We start from the raw sequence: 11,936 nt of genomic DNA on the forward strand, positions 1-11,936 counted from the left end.
TTTTTGTCATATAACGAACACAGATCCACACAATATATACGTAAATAGCATTCACATCCAGTAGTAAAAAGTATCTACATGATGAGGCAAGAAAAACGGTATCGGAAGGATAAAATCAAAATATAAACAATAGATATTTGGAAGCACGCACCAGCAATGAATTCGATATAAGCAATGACGTCACAAAAGGATGCTAAAGTGAGTCTGAGTTATGTAACATAACGAGTGTAAAGGGGCTTTAAGGGGGAAATTATCTGGCTGTGACAAAATAAATTTGATACAATATGAATGAAACAAGAAGACAAAATAACTTCTATAAACATAAAATATATACATAATTTTTATTTTATCGGCGCTTTTGATAACAATTGTTTGGTCTCTGTTAAGATTTTGTAACTCTAGGATATAAGAGACATAAGTATAACTTGGTGATAAAAGTATTAATGGTAGGGCATCCCTACAGATGATGTCATAAAATTTGTCTGAAATGACAATTGGAAGAAAAAGGGCTTCTTTATCTTTTAAATTTGGCCTTTTGATTACTTAATATGTTTATACATCACCTATTTTATATACATTTGCAACAATGCAAAATGTGTTTATGGGTTTGAAAAATTTTATTTGAAAAAAAAAATTAGACCTAAACTTCTCACATCAAAGGACCATCTCCAGCATGCAACAGACAAAACATCCGGCTATATACAATCTATATGTCAATATACGTTGTTGTGTAAGATCATACGATAATTGTAATGGCAATTAGGGTTTTTATCCTAGCCTCTTTCATTTAGATTTTTTTTTACATTCGAATGAATTTGTTAATGGTAATACTAAAGTACATTTATATTCATTTAAAGGGGATTTCTTTTTTCATGGTTTTAAAAAAAAATTGATTTCAGTAGAGAAAAAAAAAATGAGGATTTGGGGAGAATGAAAGATAAGACTCATTTGATAAGGAAATTTCGGTTTTAATATTAATTATAGGTTTTATTTATATCAAAACGTACACAGATACACCTGCAACATGAATTGATCACAAGAAAGGAGTAACTAACGATTACTGTTCGTAAAATAGATTTTCAAGTAATGATTATTTTTTCCTTTATTTTTTGGCAGAAAAATATGCGCCTGATCTATTAAAAAACATCTTCCACTTCTATACTTAGCCATCACAAAAACAGATTTAGAAAGAATCATTAAAGGATCAACTGTGGTATAGCTCTTCTATGAAAGTTATGATTACGAATGAAATATACAATATTTTACACACTTTAATTTGTCTTATATGATTTTTTTTTCAGATAAAAAATCATTAATAAAATGTCCATTTTGGTTCAAACAGGCATGATTGACTGTAATCACAGCAGGAAACAAGATGAGTTTGTGAAACACTGATGTCCCCGTATGGCAGCTTATGGCGAGGGTTAATTTTTCTCCAATTCAAGTAAAATTCTAAGGTCAAGAGATAAAGAATGTTGCTACCTAAACAAAGGACCTGTGTCATTAATATATCTGTAAAAAATGAAAGCCCAGGCACTAGCCATTCAAAATTTATATACAGGACTTTTTAAAGGACTTTTTATAAAAGTGTCAAACTCCAAGGTCACGGCAAAAGTGTGAGAAATAGTGACAATGAGGAGAAGGCCCTGTTATCAGAAATATACATGTGAAATATAAAAGTCTTAGCACCAACTGTTCGAAGGTTATGGTCAAGGTTAAAGTTTTTCAAAATAAGATCAAACTTTAAGATCAAGGTCACAATATTTATAGCCATTGAAAGTTTTTGTCACAATAAATACACATGCGAAGTATGAAAGACCTAGCATCAACTGTTCCAAAATTATTAACAAGGTTAAAGTTTATTAATTTTTGCAAAAGTTAGTCAAACCCCAAGGTTAAGGTCAGGAGGTCAAATATATTGATACCCAAAGAAAGGTGTTTTCACAAGAAATACACCTGTTATATGAAAGCTATAGCCCCAACCACTCAAAAGTTATGGGCAAGGTTAAAGTTTTTGCGGACAAACAGACAGCTAGACGAATAGACAGCTAGACAGGCGGACGGACAGGGCAAAAAACTATCTACCCCCGAATCTTTGATCACTAGGGCATCAATATTCATGACGTACTTATACGGTATATAACGGTCTAAAACATTAAATTAATTATGATTTTTAATTTGTGTATTTTTTTTCTTAATGGTAATGGAAGTAAACACGTGCCGATGAAGTTGTTAAATTAACATTGAAAGATATGGGATAGAATGACGAAGATAAACAAAAATTCAAATTTAATTATTTGTTTTATGGTACTCTTGTAGGAAATTCCAGAGCCTATAGTTTTTTGGCTTTCCGTCTTTTTGTCAACAAAAACTTAAACAATGTTATAAATTTTGAACGGTTTTAATTAAGGCTTAAGGTTTCATACTTTACATGTATGTTTCTTCAAGAGTTTTTTGACCTCATGACGTCAACCTAGGAGTTCAATCAAATTAAACTTTAACATTAGTTATAACTTTTGAACCGTAAGTGCTAGGGCTTTTCGTATTTTCCTTATGTTTTCCTTGTGACAAGTCCTTTTTTGAGTACAAACTCTTTTTTTACTTTGGCACCATGACCTTGGAGTTTAAGCTTGTTTTTAAAAAAAATATTTATCTTTGCGAAAAGGTGAGATAAGGGATCTTTAGTGTTTCACAAACATGCCTCGTCTCTCATGAAATCAACTTTGGAGTTCGTAATTTATCATCAACACAATAAAATAGTTACCAAGAAACACGTAGGTCGATTTCTGTCAAAATAATTGACAGTCCTGTGGGATTTGAAACAATTTAATGAAGTGATTCCCTGTTCCGAGATAGTAATATTAGATTCCACATTACATTCATGCCATACTTAGCAAAACAGTAATTATAATAAAGAGAAATGAAAGTTTATCAAACTGAGCATGCTAAATCATTTTTTACATTGTATCGCTTGGAGAAAATAGAGTAACTGGTTAAGTTTGATGATTTTATTTATCAAAACTGGTTAAATATCTAACTTTTGGTAAAGTATCATACGCATCCTCTATCTTCGTCCAAATATTGAACCCCCTGAGCTACTCCTACAGAAGAAAATTAAAACATATTTTCAAAAGAAAAGCATTTTTGATGAAAACAAAGAAATAATTACATTTCAAGAGTCCACCGCGTGTTGCAGTGTTAGAGCATCTGCTCTACAGTTGCCGAGTAAGGAGTTGATCCTTCGTCGCGAGTTCGAATCCCACTGTGGGACGTGGAGACCGGTCCTTCGGATGAGACCGTATAAACCAACATCCCATGTCGCAGTAAATGATGGCACGAAAAGATCCCTCCCTGCTCAATGGCCTTAAGTGCCGAGTATAGCCCTCCACTGGCAAGTGGCGGCGTCTATATTTGAGTATTTGAATATTCTGGGGAGGGACGTTAAACAACAAACAAACAAACCAAAAATACGTTAAGACAACAAATCAATCTTTTCCAAAATGGTACATGTATATCTAGTTGATGTCACCATATACCGGTGAAGGGCTTCAAATTTTGACCTTGACTCGGCACTCATGGCCATTAAGCAGTGATGGATCTTTATCGTGCCAACGCCTGCCGTGACACGGGGTCTCGGTTTTTAAGGTCTCATCCGAAGGACTTGCAACTTTCACTTCAAAGTGCCGAGCGCATGGCGAAGGAACAGTTGCTACCCATTCGAACTTATGACCTCCCGATCACGAAGCGAGCGCGCTACCGATTCGGCTACCGTGAACGGTGAATAGAGATTGAAGAGTCTTCTAAATTAGTCGAAGACATTAGTGAAAGTTTCATTTCTCTACGGTTTACGGTTTCGAAGGAGTAGGGGAAAAAAGGTTTTATTGCTAAAGGGGTTATAACTACTCGAGGGGTCAAAGTTCATATACGCATTGTCAACTGCAAAATCTTTTACGTAGTACATTTTCATGGACTATAAATCTTGAAAATCAAAAAAATATTTGGCGGAAAAATAACAATAATAAACATAAAAATTCCAATCGGTCTTTCCACAGAAAGGTGGAAAGACCTAATAAATATGGGGAAAAGAAGTTATTTCCATACGGTTGTTCACAGATAGGATGGCAATGTTCTTCACATAATTTATCATTCCAGAAGTACGTTTTATATCCGGTATAGTAATAAAGATCCAAACAGTGCTCATTATCGGAATGATAGTGATTTGGCTCTCCTGGTCCCCAGTTGGTATACGTAAACATTGTTCCTGATGTGGCCCACATCCAAACTCCTGGGAGCTCTGCATAAGATCCACCCAACCAAAAGCAGTCTATGGAAAAAACATAAAAGATGCTACATTGTATCCCATATATTATTTTTAATGTCTTTAAGCTTAAATACATTCTTTAAAAAGTTCAATTCAAAATCTCAAGCCATCAAAATGATATATAATCTAAATATTTTTTGACATACCCGATAGATACCTACAAAATTTTCTAAAAGGTATGTCACGATCGTCTTTTAGAATTACGAAATATTCAGATTTCATAAAGTTTATAGTTATCCAAAGTTGCAACCAGGATTCATCACATCTTGCTTCCTTAACAAATCAGACGTTTGTGAAGCAATGGCCTGCAAAAATCTAAGCCAAAGTCTGAGTTTGAATGAATTTTTTTTCACGCAGATTGTTATTTGAAGGTGTTTTCTTTCAAACACTTAATCAACTATCCAGACTTTCTAGCGGTATTTAGGGAAATATTTGGAACAGATGTATTACGTTTATTTAAGATAATTAACAATGCAGTCATTTGCTTCCCATGGAAACGTTTTATAAACATCATAAAGCCTGTTCTGAAACTTATTTTAATTATTAATAAACACTTACCATGAAAATGAAAATCCTTTGCGTTTTGTTTGATAAAATTGTCCTCAGAGAAAGTTTCAATTTCTACTAAATTTGCACCTCTGTGCTCACAGTAGTCCTGTTTTAAGCAAAGGCATATCAATGATTAGGTACGCACATGCATTGCTTTATATGCATTTATATGCATTAATGATAATCATGACAAATGGGGATTTAAAAAAGCTGCAGAGGTGTGTTTAACAAAAGTTAGAGCATGACAAAAAATAGATATCAAATAATTCTTCAGAGTAACCTGAGTGCAGTAAAGTGTTCAAATTATTCTTTTATTGCAGTAAGTGATGAAATAATACACATGCATTAGTAAATTGAATAACTAAATCGGTAATAAAACATTACAGCATTTTCGAAGATCACTTTTTAAAGATTTCTATATTTTGAAAATAAACTCATGATTAAAGAAAACGGAGGGAAACTTTCCCACGCACTTTGCCAATCCATGGGAAGGTGGGTGAGGAAAAGATAACAATTTCCCGAAAACCCTCTCCAGTTGTCTGGACAGTCGGCCGCCACATATCCAATCCCCCAAAAAGAACAAAGTGTGATTAACCATGTTTAAAGTTAATTTTGAAAAGAAAACGAAAGAATTTCTTGGAAACACAAACAATTCATCACACTACTATTGTCAGCTCTTCAACATATTTGCATTCATCTAAATTCTGAAATATAGGGAACGTCTTTCAAAAATACATACTGATTATTTTTTTAATACAGTTGTAGACCATGTCGGTAGATTCCAGGTTCTTCAGTAAGACACAAGTCAGTAGTAAGGTTTGACCAAGATTTTAATTATTGTAATATATATATAAGAAAAACCTGAAATAAAGTCATAATAATTAATAAACATTTACAAATACTTGATGACTTTACTTTTAATTACAAAGATAATAAGAAATATGTATATAAAATAAATATATTTACCAAGCACCACTTGTTAATCAGCTCTAATACAATATAACGTCTATCCCCGTAAAGGGTGTAGCGCCGAGTGTGCATGGAAAACATTTAGTCGCAGGAAAGTTAGTAAAAAGTTATTAATAGAAATAGAACTGGTCAAACCGGAAATGGTCAAATACGTCACACCTAGTAAACATAAATACTCACACGTGGACATTCACACATGACAACACAAACGTAAACACACACAACAGAAATAATTAGAAAATAAAACATTGAAACTGAAACATTTAATTACTTACACTGGTTACACAGTTAAATTATTGCAATTTAATTTACCTGAAAATGTGGCGACAGCAAGAGATATGAGTGATAGTCGGTTTATCATTCGTATTGCTTTTTCTTTAGCGACAGTCCAAGTGTCCTGATATTGTAGCGGTTTAAAGATATAAGTAGACGTCAGGTTCATAATGTCGAAAGTTTTAATGTACAGTAAATTTACATGTGACATATATGCTCTAAAAAGATAAGTGTTTAGTTTTGGAGACCATATCTTGAATTAAGGATTAGTTCTTTAGAGGCACGTCTTCCATCATCACCACCTGTACATATCGTCTGAAATCTCAGCCATTCTATCACAATGTCATTTTTTATGTAATTATCTTTTTTAATAATTAGAAGTTTTGTTTTGTTTTGTTTTGTGTTTTTATTTTAGTTTTTTTTGTGTTTATAAAATTGATGTTCAATTATAATACATATATCTTTAACCAGATTCAATTATAGTCCTTAATGACACTTTAAGTCTAATTACATCAAAACTTTCGATCGATAACGATTACGTTAATTTTAAGTATGACACACAGTTCTTTGCAAAACTGTACAAAATTGTTTAGTAATGATTTCACCAACAATTCTAGCACTATGAACCCTGCTTAAACAAACATACATGTATTTATTGCATTATCATAAAAAGTATGAGGGTTGTCTGAAAAAGTCGTAGATAGGGAAAACAATTTAGTTCCTCTTTGCTAAATTGAAATTCTTTTCTTGTCATAGCAAAAACCAATATTTTATTTTCATGAATTTAAAGTTTCGTGATAACGACTCATTTGTGAAAACAATGTCAAATGAAGACAGCATATAATGGTACATATTCGCATGAAATCAAGCGTAATTGACGTCTCTTATAACGGCATGATCATTTTAAAAGTATTGCCCTGTATGTGCTTATTTCTTAAAATGGCAAACCGCTTTTGACTGAGGGACTCATATTCACCATTCAATTCAGTCTTCGAAGGGTAGTTTTTTGTGGAAAGCAAAAAATACACAAGTTTGATGTCGATGGTGTCCCATAACATTCCTCACCGTCTGTATTTAACAAACAGTAGTCTACTTCTTATAGGCCTAACTTAATTCGATAGAGAGGTGAAAAATGTCCTTGAATTTCTAATGCCATTTATCAACAACTCTGCTACTGTTCAAGTGTGTAATGTCATTTCTAAAAAAATTTCCGTCTCTGAAGTTAACAATCCACATTTAAAACATTTTTTTTACCTCCCCCCCCCCCCCCCCCCGTGCGCCTCTAGTACGTTAGACAACGTCATTTGAAGCACGTTCAATTCCAACAACAAAAATTACGACACGAATCCTCTGTCTCTGACGCCATTTTGTGAAAAAATGGATAAATTACTAAGATTTTGCTTTTGATTTTACTAATATAAACTTGAGTTCTATACTCTACATATTACCAGAAAAACACATACGATTGGATTAGTTACATTTGTGAATTTTTCCAGATTTTGTTTGTGCCCCGAAAGAATAAATCAGCCCTCCTATAATTCGTCAAAATATTATGACTATGAAAGATATATACTGAAGAATTCACTATTGTAAGGAACATTTAACAAATTATGGCTATGCAAATTTGGTATGTATTGGTTGAATGTTAACAAAGTTATAAACATTGACTACGACTTTTTGGGACAAGCCTCGTATAAACAGGGTTAATTATATTCTTGGATTCTGTAGCACAGGGTACAAATATAAAAGGAATGGGTTATTGATAAGAAAAGGAGGAAGTAATAATGAGGACCTTCCTAACATAACATATTAACTAATATAGATATACAAAAGTGGGTTAACCCTAACTTACGACATAGATATTTTCTAAGTGTAGTATTGCAGATGGTCTAAATTTTCGTCTTTAAACATACAAGAATAATTTTATTTTGAGAGATGTAAATAATGAATGAAAAAGGTTAAAGATAACTTTTTATCATTTTTATTATCAAAAGGTGATTTCATATTACTTTAATATATGACGATAAACAATGAAATGGATAATCTTAAGGTCATAAATGTTCATGACTTTAATGATCATATTGTGAACATGAACCTATGCAAAACAAATCATAAATCCGGAACAAACTTTAAAGAGAAGATGAGAAATTAAAATTGAATCAGGGTGTTCCATACATAAGTTCTTCTCCATTTTTAAGTGGAATGAAATCAGGTCATTGATCATTTCAATATATATACTCAATGCTTTCCACTGAAGTATAGATATATCTACAGAAATGTATATGCATGATGAGAAAACTCATGCACATAACCGTTTTTGAAATAAAAATATGTTGGTTCTCTTTCCAGGAACATATTATACATACCTCCAATGAGGAAAAATTCAAATATTATGAGATATATTGCAGATAGAATGAAAACACGTTTGTAAAATATTCAAGATATTTTTCCTGATAAGTACCCATTTACAAATACTATTATTCTATAATTATACCCGCACTTTCTAAAGAAAGTTCGGGTATATTGTTGTTACTCATGTCTGTCCGTCCGTCCGTCTGTCACACTCTTCTTTCTCAAACTCCTCTTACATTTTACACAGTAGCCTAATCATCTTTTGGGAGGTGATTGGTGGTGTCCTGTAGATGTGCAGTAAGGTTTCGGAATTTTCATTTTCACCCGGAGGGTCAAATGGGGGTCGAAAAATGACGTTTTTTATGCAAAAAGCCCCTGGTTCCCAGAACTCCTCTGACATTTTACACAGTAACCTAATCGTCTTTTGGGAGATGGTTGATGGTGTCATGGAAATGTGCTAGAAGGTTTCGGAATTTTCATTTTCACCCGGGGGGTCCAATTGGGGTAAAAAAAAAAATGACGTTTTTTATGCAAAAAAGCCCCTGGTTCCTAGAACTCATCTTACATTTTACACAGTAGGCTTATCATCTTTTGGGAGATGGATGGTCGTGTTCCTGTAGATGTGCAGTAAGGTTTCCGAATTTTTATTTTCACCCTGGGGTCAAACAGGGGTCGAAAAATAACGTTTTTTATGCAAAAGACCCTGGTTCCCAAAACTCCTCTTACATTTTACACAGTACATGTAGCCTAATCAACTTTTGGGAGATGGTTGGTGGTGTCCCTGGGGGTCAAATGGGGGTCAAATTTAAAAAAAAAAATATTTAACATGTTTAAACATCCTGGTTCCCAGAACTTCCCTTATATTTTATGCACTAGCCTTTAATCATGATCATTTGGAAGATGATTGATTTTGTCCTGTGAATGTGTAAAATGGTTTTAAAATTTGCATTTCTATGTGGATAGAAAATAGGGGCAGAAAAAAAGGGTCTCTCCATAACCCATGGGGTCATGATTTGTACAAACTTGAATCTACACTTCTTGGGAATTTTTCCATATTAATCATGCTTTTATTGTTCTTAAAAAGAAGAATTTTGAAGATATTTTTTCCTTTTAAATCTCTATAAAACTTTGATCCCTTATTGTGGCCTGACCCTATCCTTGGGGGTCATGATTTGAAAACTAGAAATATGTCCATAGGACATAAATGCCCCGCCGAATGCATATTACTAATGCAAAATGAAAATTCGTATGAGTGTATGAAGTTTGATGAGAATATCTTGAACAGTTTCTTCAAAATTGAAACTGAAATCTAAAAAAAAATGGATATAGATGATAAATTCTCACCAAATTATGTATAAGTGCATGCTTGCATAAAAATATCTTAGATTGTTTCTTTAAAACTAAGCAAAATACAAATTAAAGAGAAGGGAGGTCAAGGTCACAGGGAAGTGCAAGGTGAAAAGTTTTTGATGCAGTTGAATAGCTCTCACTAATACATATCAGCATATTAGGTTTGATAAAAATATCTTGAATGATTTATTTAAAACTGAGCTTTTTTGAGAAAAGAGAGGTCAAGGTCAACAGAAAGGTTGAGGTCAAAATGTTGATGCAGTTGAAAAGCTTACATCAGTATGTATTAACTATTAGCATATGAAGTTCGATAAAAATATTATAAATGGTTTATTTAAAACGTAAATAAACACTTATTTAAAAAAGTGAGGTCAAGGTTCAAGGAAAAGTCAAGGTCAAAAAAGTTGATGCAATTGATAGCTTTCAGCAGTATATATCAGCATATGAAGTTTGATAAATATATCTTGAATTGTTTATTCAAAACTGATCTAGACACTAATTTAAGAAAAGTAAGGTCAAGGTCAAAGGAAAGGTCAAAAAGGTTGATGCAGTTGAAAAGCTTATATCAGTATGTATCAGCATATCATGTTTGATTGAAGTCGGACATGACAAACACTATATGCCTCGGCCATATTCATGGCAGGGCATAAAAAACTTGAATCTACACTATATGAGGATGTTTCCATATCAAAATGACTAACAAGCAAATTCAAAGAATTGTGGTCCCCTGCTTTCCTTGTCCTAGTGGATGGGATGCCATTATTTATGACATATTGTTTGAAACATGCACGCCCTATCATATGTCATTCAAAAGTAATCACCAAAGTTAAAATTTGTGAAAATTAGGTAAAACATCAAGGTCAAGGGGTAAAAAAATCATAGCATGCTCGGAAACATCTTGTTACAGGTAATGTACATGTCAAATATGAAAGTCCTATCGCTTCTCAATCAAAAGTAATAAGGAAATATAAATTTTTTAAAAAGTAGGTTAAAGTTCAAGGTCAATGTCACAGAGTCAAAAGTCATGATATATTTAGAAAGGTCTTGTCACAGGTAATATACATGTGTAATACGAATGCCCTATCTTTTCTCTTTCAAAATGATCAATTTAAAATAATGTTAAATTTTTTGAAAAGTACGTAGGTCAAACTTCAAGGTCAAGGTCATGGGTTAAAAAATCATAGTATGTTTAGAAAGTTCTTATAGGTAATGTACATGTGAAATATGAAAGCCCTATCTCTTATTATTCAAAAGTTATGACCAAGGTTAAATTTATTGTGACAGACGGACAGACTGACAAATGGACAGACTGACAGACAAATGAGATTTAATGTCCCGTAGGTCCCTTTCGCGAAAACGGATGACAATAATGCCATTGCTGTTCATGAGAAGAAGATTTATGATGGAAAAAATCCCCTGCATTTTTCTATGTAAATCATTGGATCCCCATATGTGGCCCCACCCTACCCCAGTGGGTCATAATTTTAACAAATTTGAATCTACACTAAGTCTATGTAAAGAAAGTTTCAACTTTTTGGGTCCAGTTAGTGGTTCTTGATAAGACTTTTTTTAAATGATACCACCAAATTTTCACTAATTCTTGATTATCCCCCTTGAAAGAGGGTGTGACCCTTCACTTGAACAAACTTGAATCCCCTTTACCAGAAGATGCTTTGTGGCAGGGTTGGTTGAAATTGGTCCAGCGGTTACAGTGAAGAAGACAAAAATGTGAAAAATTTACAGGCGGAGAGATGGATGACAAACAAAATGTGATCAGAAAACCAGAAAAACTCAAGTGAGCTAAAAACTTATGATCACAAGTACTTGGAAAGAGTTACAGTATTTGAAAAGGAGTTTTTTTCATGCATTGTTTTCAGAAGCTGAAAAGGTATGACTTGTATCCATGTTGAAAAAACTTCACAATTCAGAAAACAGTATGATTAAAAATAGTTAATCAAGGTGCTTTGAGTAGCAAAATAAGCTAAACTGGTATAGCTAATTCAACCACAGAGCTTAGTCAATTTTAAAATGTACAACCTTTTCAACTCTTAATCATTCTTAAAATATTTATATCATCATTTCTGATTCATGGGAGAACTAGAGATATGACCAGAAGTATATC

At 33.0% G+C, this 11,936-nt stretch overlaps 1 long non-coding RNA gene across 1 annotated transcript; it reads right to left on the bottom strand.

The window, feature by feature from the left end:
• Positions 1–2,993: 2,993 nt before the first annotated feature.
• On the bottom strand, positions 2,994–4,956 carry LOC133180836 (uncharacterized). The gene is made up of 3 exons (XR_009720396.1): positions 4,880–4,956; positions 4,102–4,324; positions 2,994–3,101 (listed from the first exon to the last, which is right to left on the bottom strand). It is a non-coding gene; the product is annotated as an uncharacterized LOC133180836 (long non-coding RNA).
• Positions 4,957–11,936: the final 6,980 nt, after the last annotated feature.

This window comes from Saccostrea echinata, unplaced genomic scaffold, assembly GCF_033153115.1.
Source record: "Saccostrea echinata isolate AGI-Se365-2 ecotype Australia unplaced genomic scaffold, CSIRO_AGI_Sech_v1 ptg000007l, whole genome shotgun sequence".
Classification (NCBI taxonomy): domain Eukaryota; kingdom Metazoa; phylum Mollusca; class Bivalvia; order Ostreida; family Ostreidae; genus Saccostrea; species Saccostrea echinata.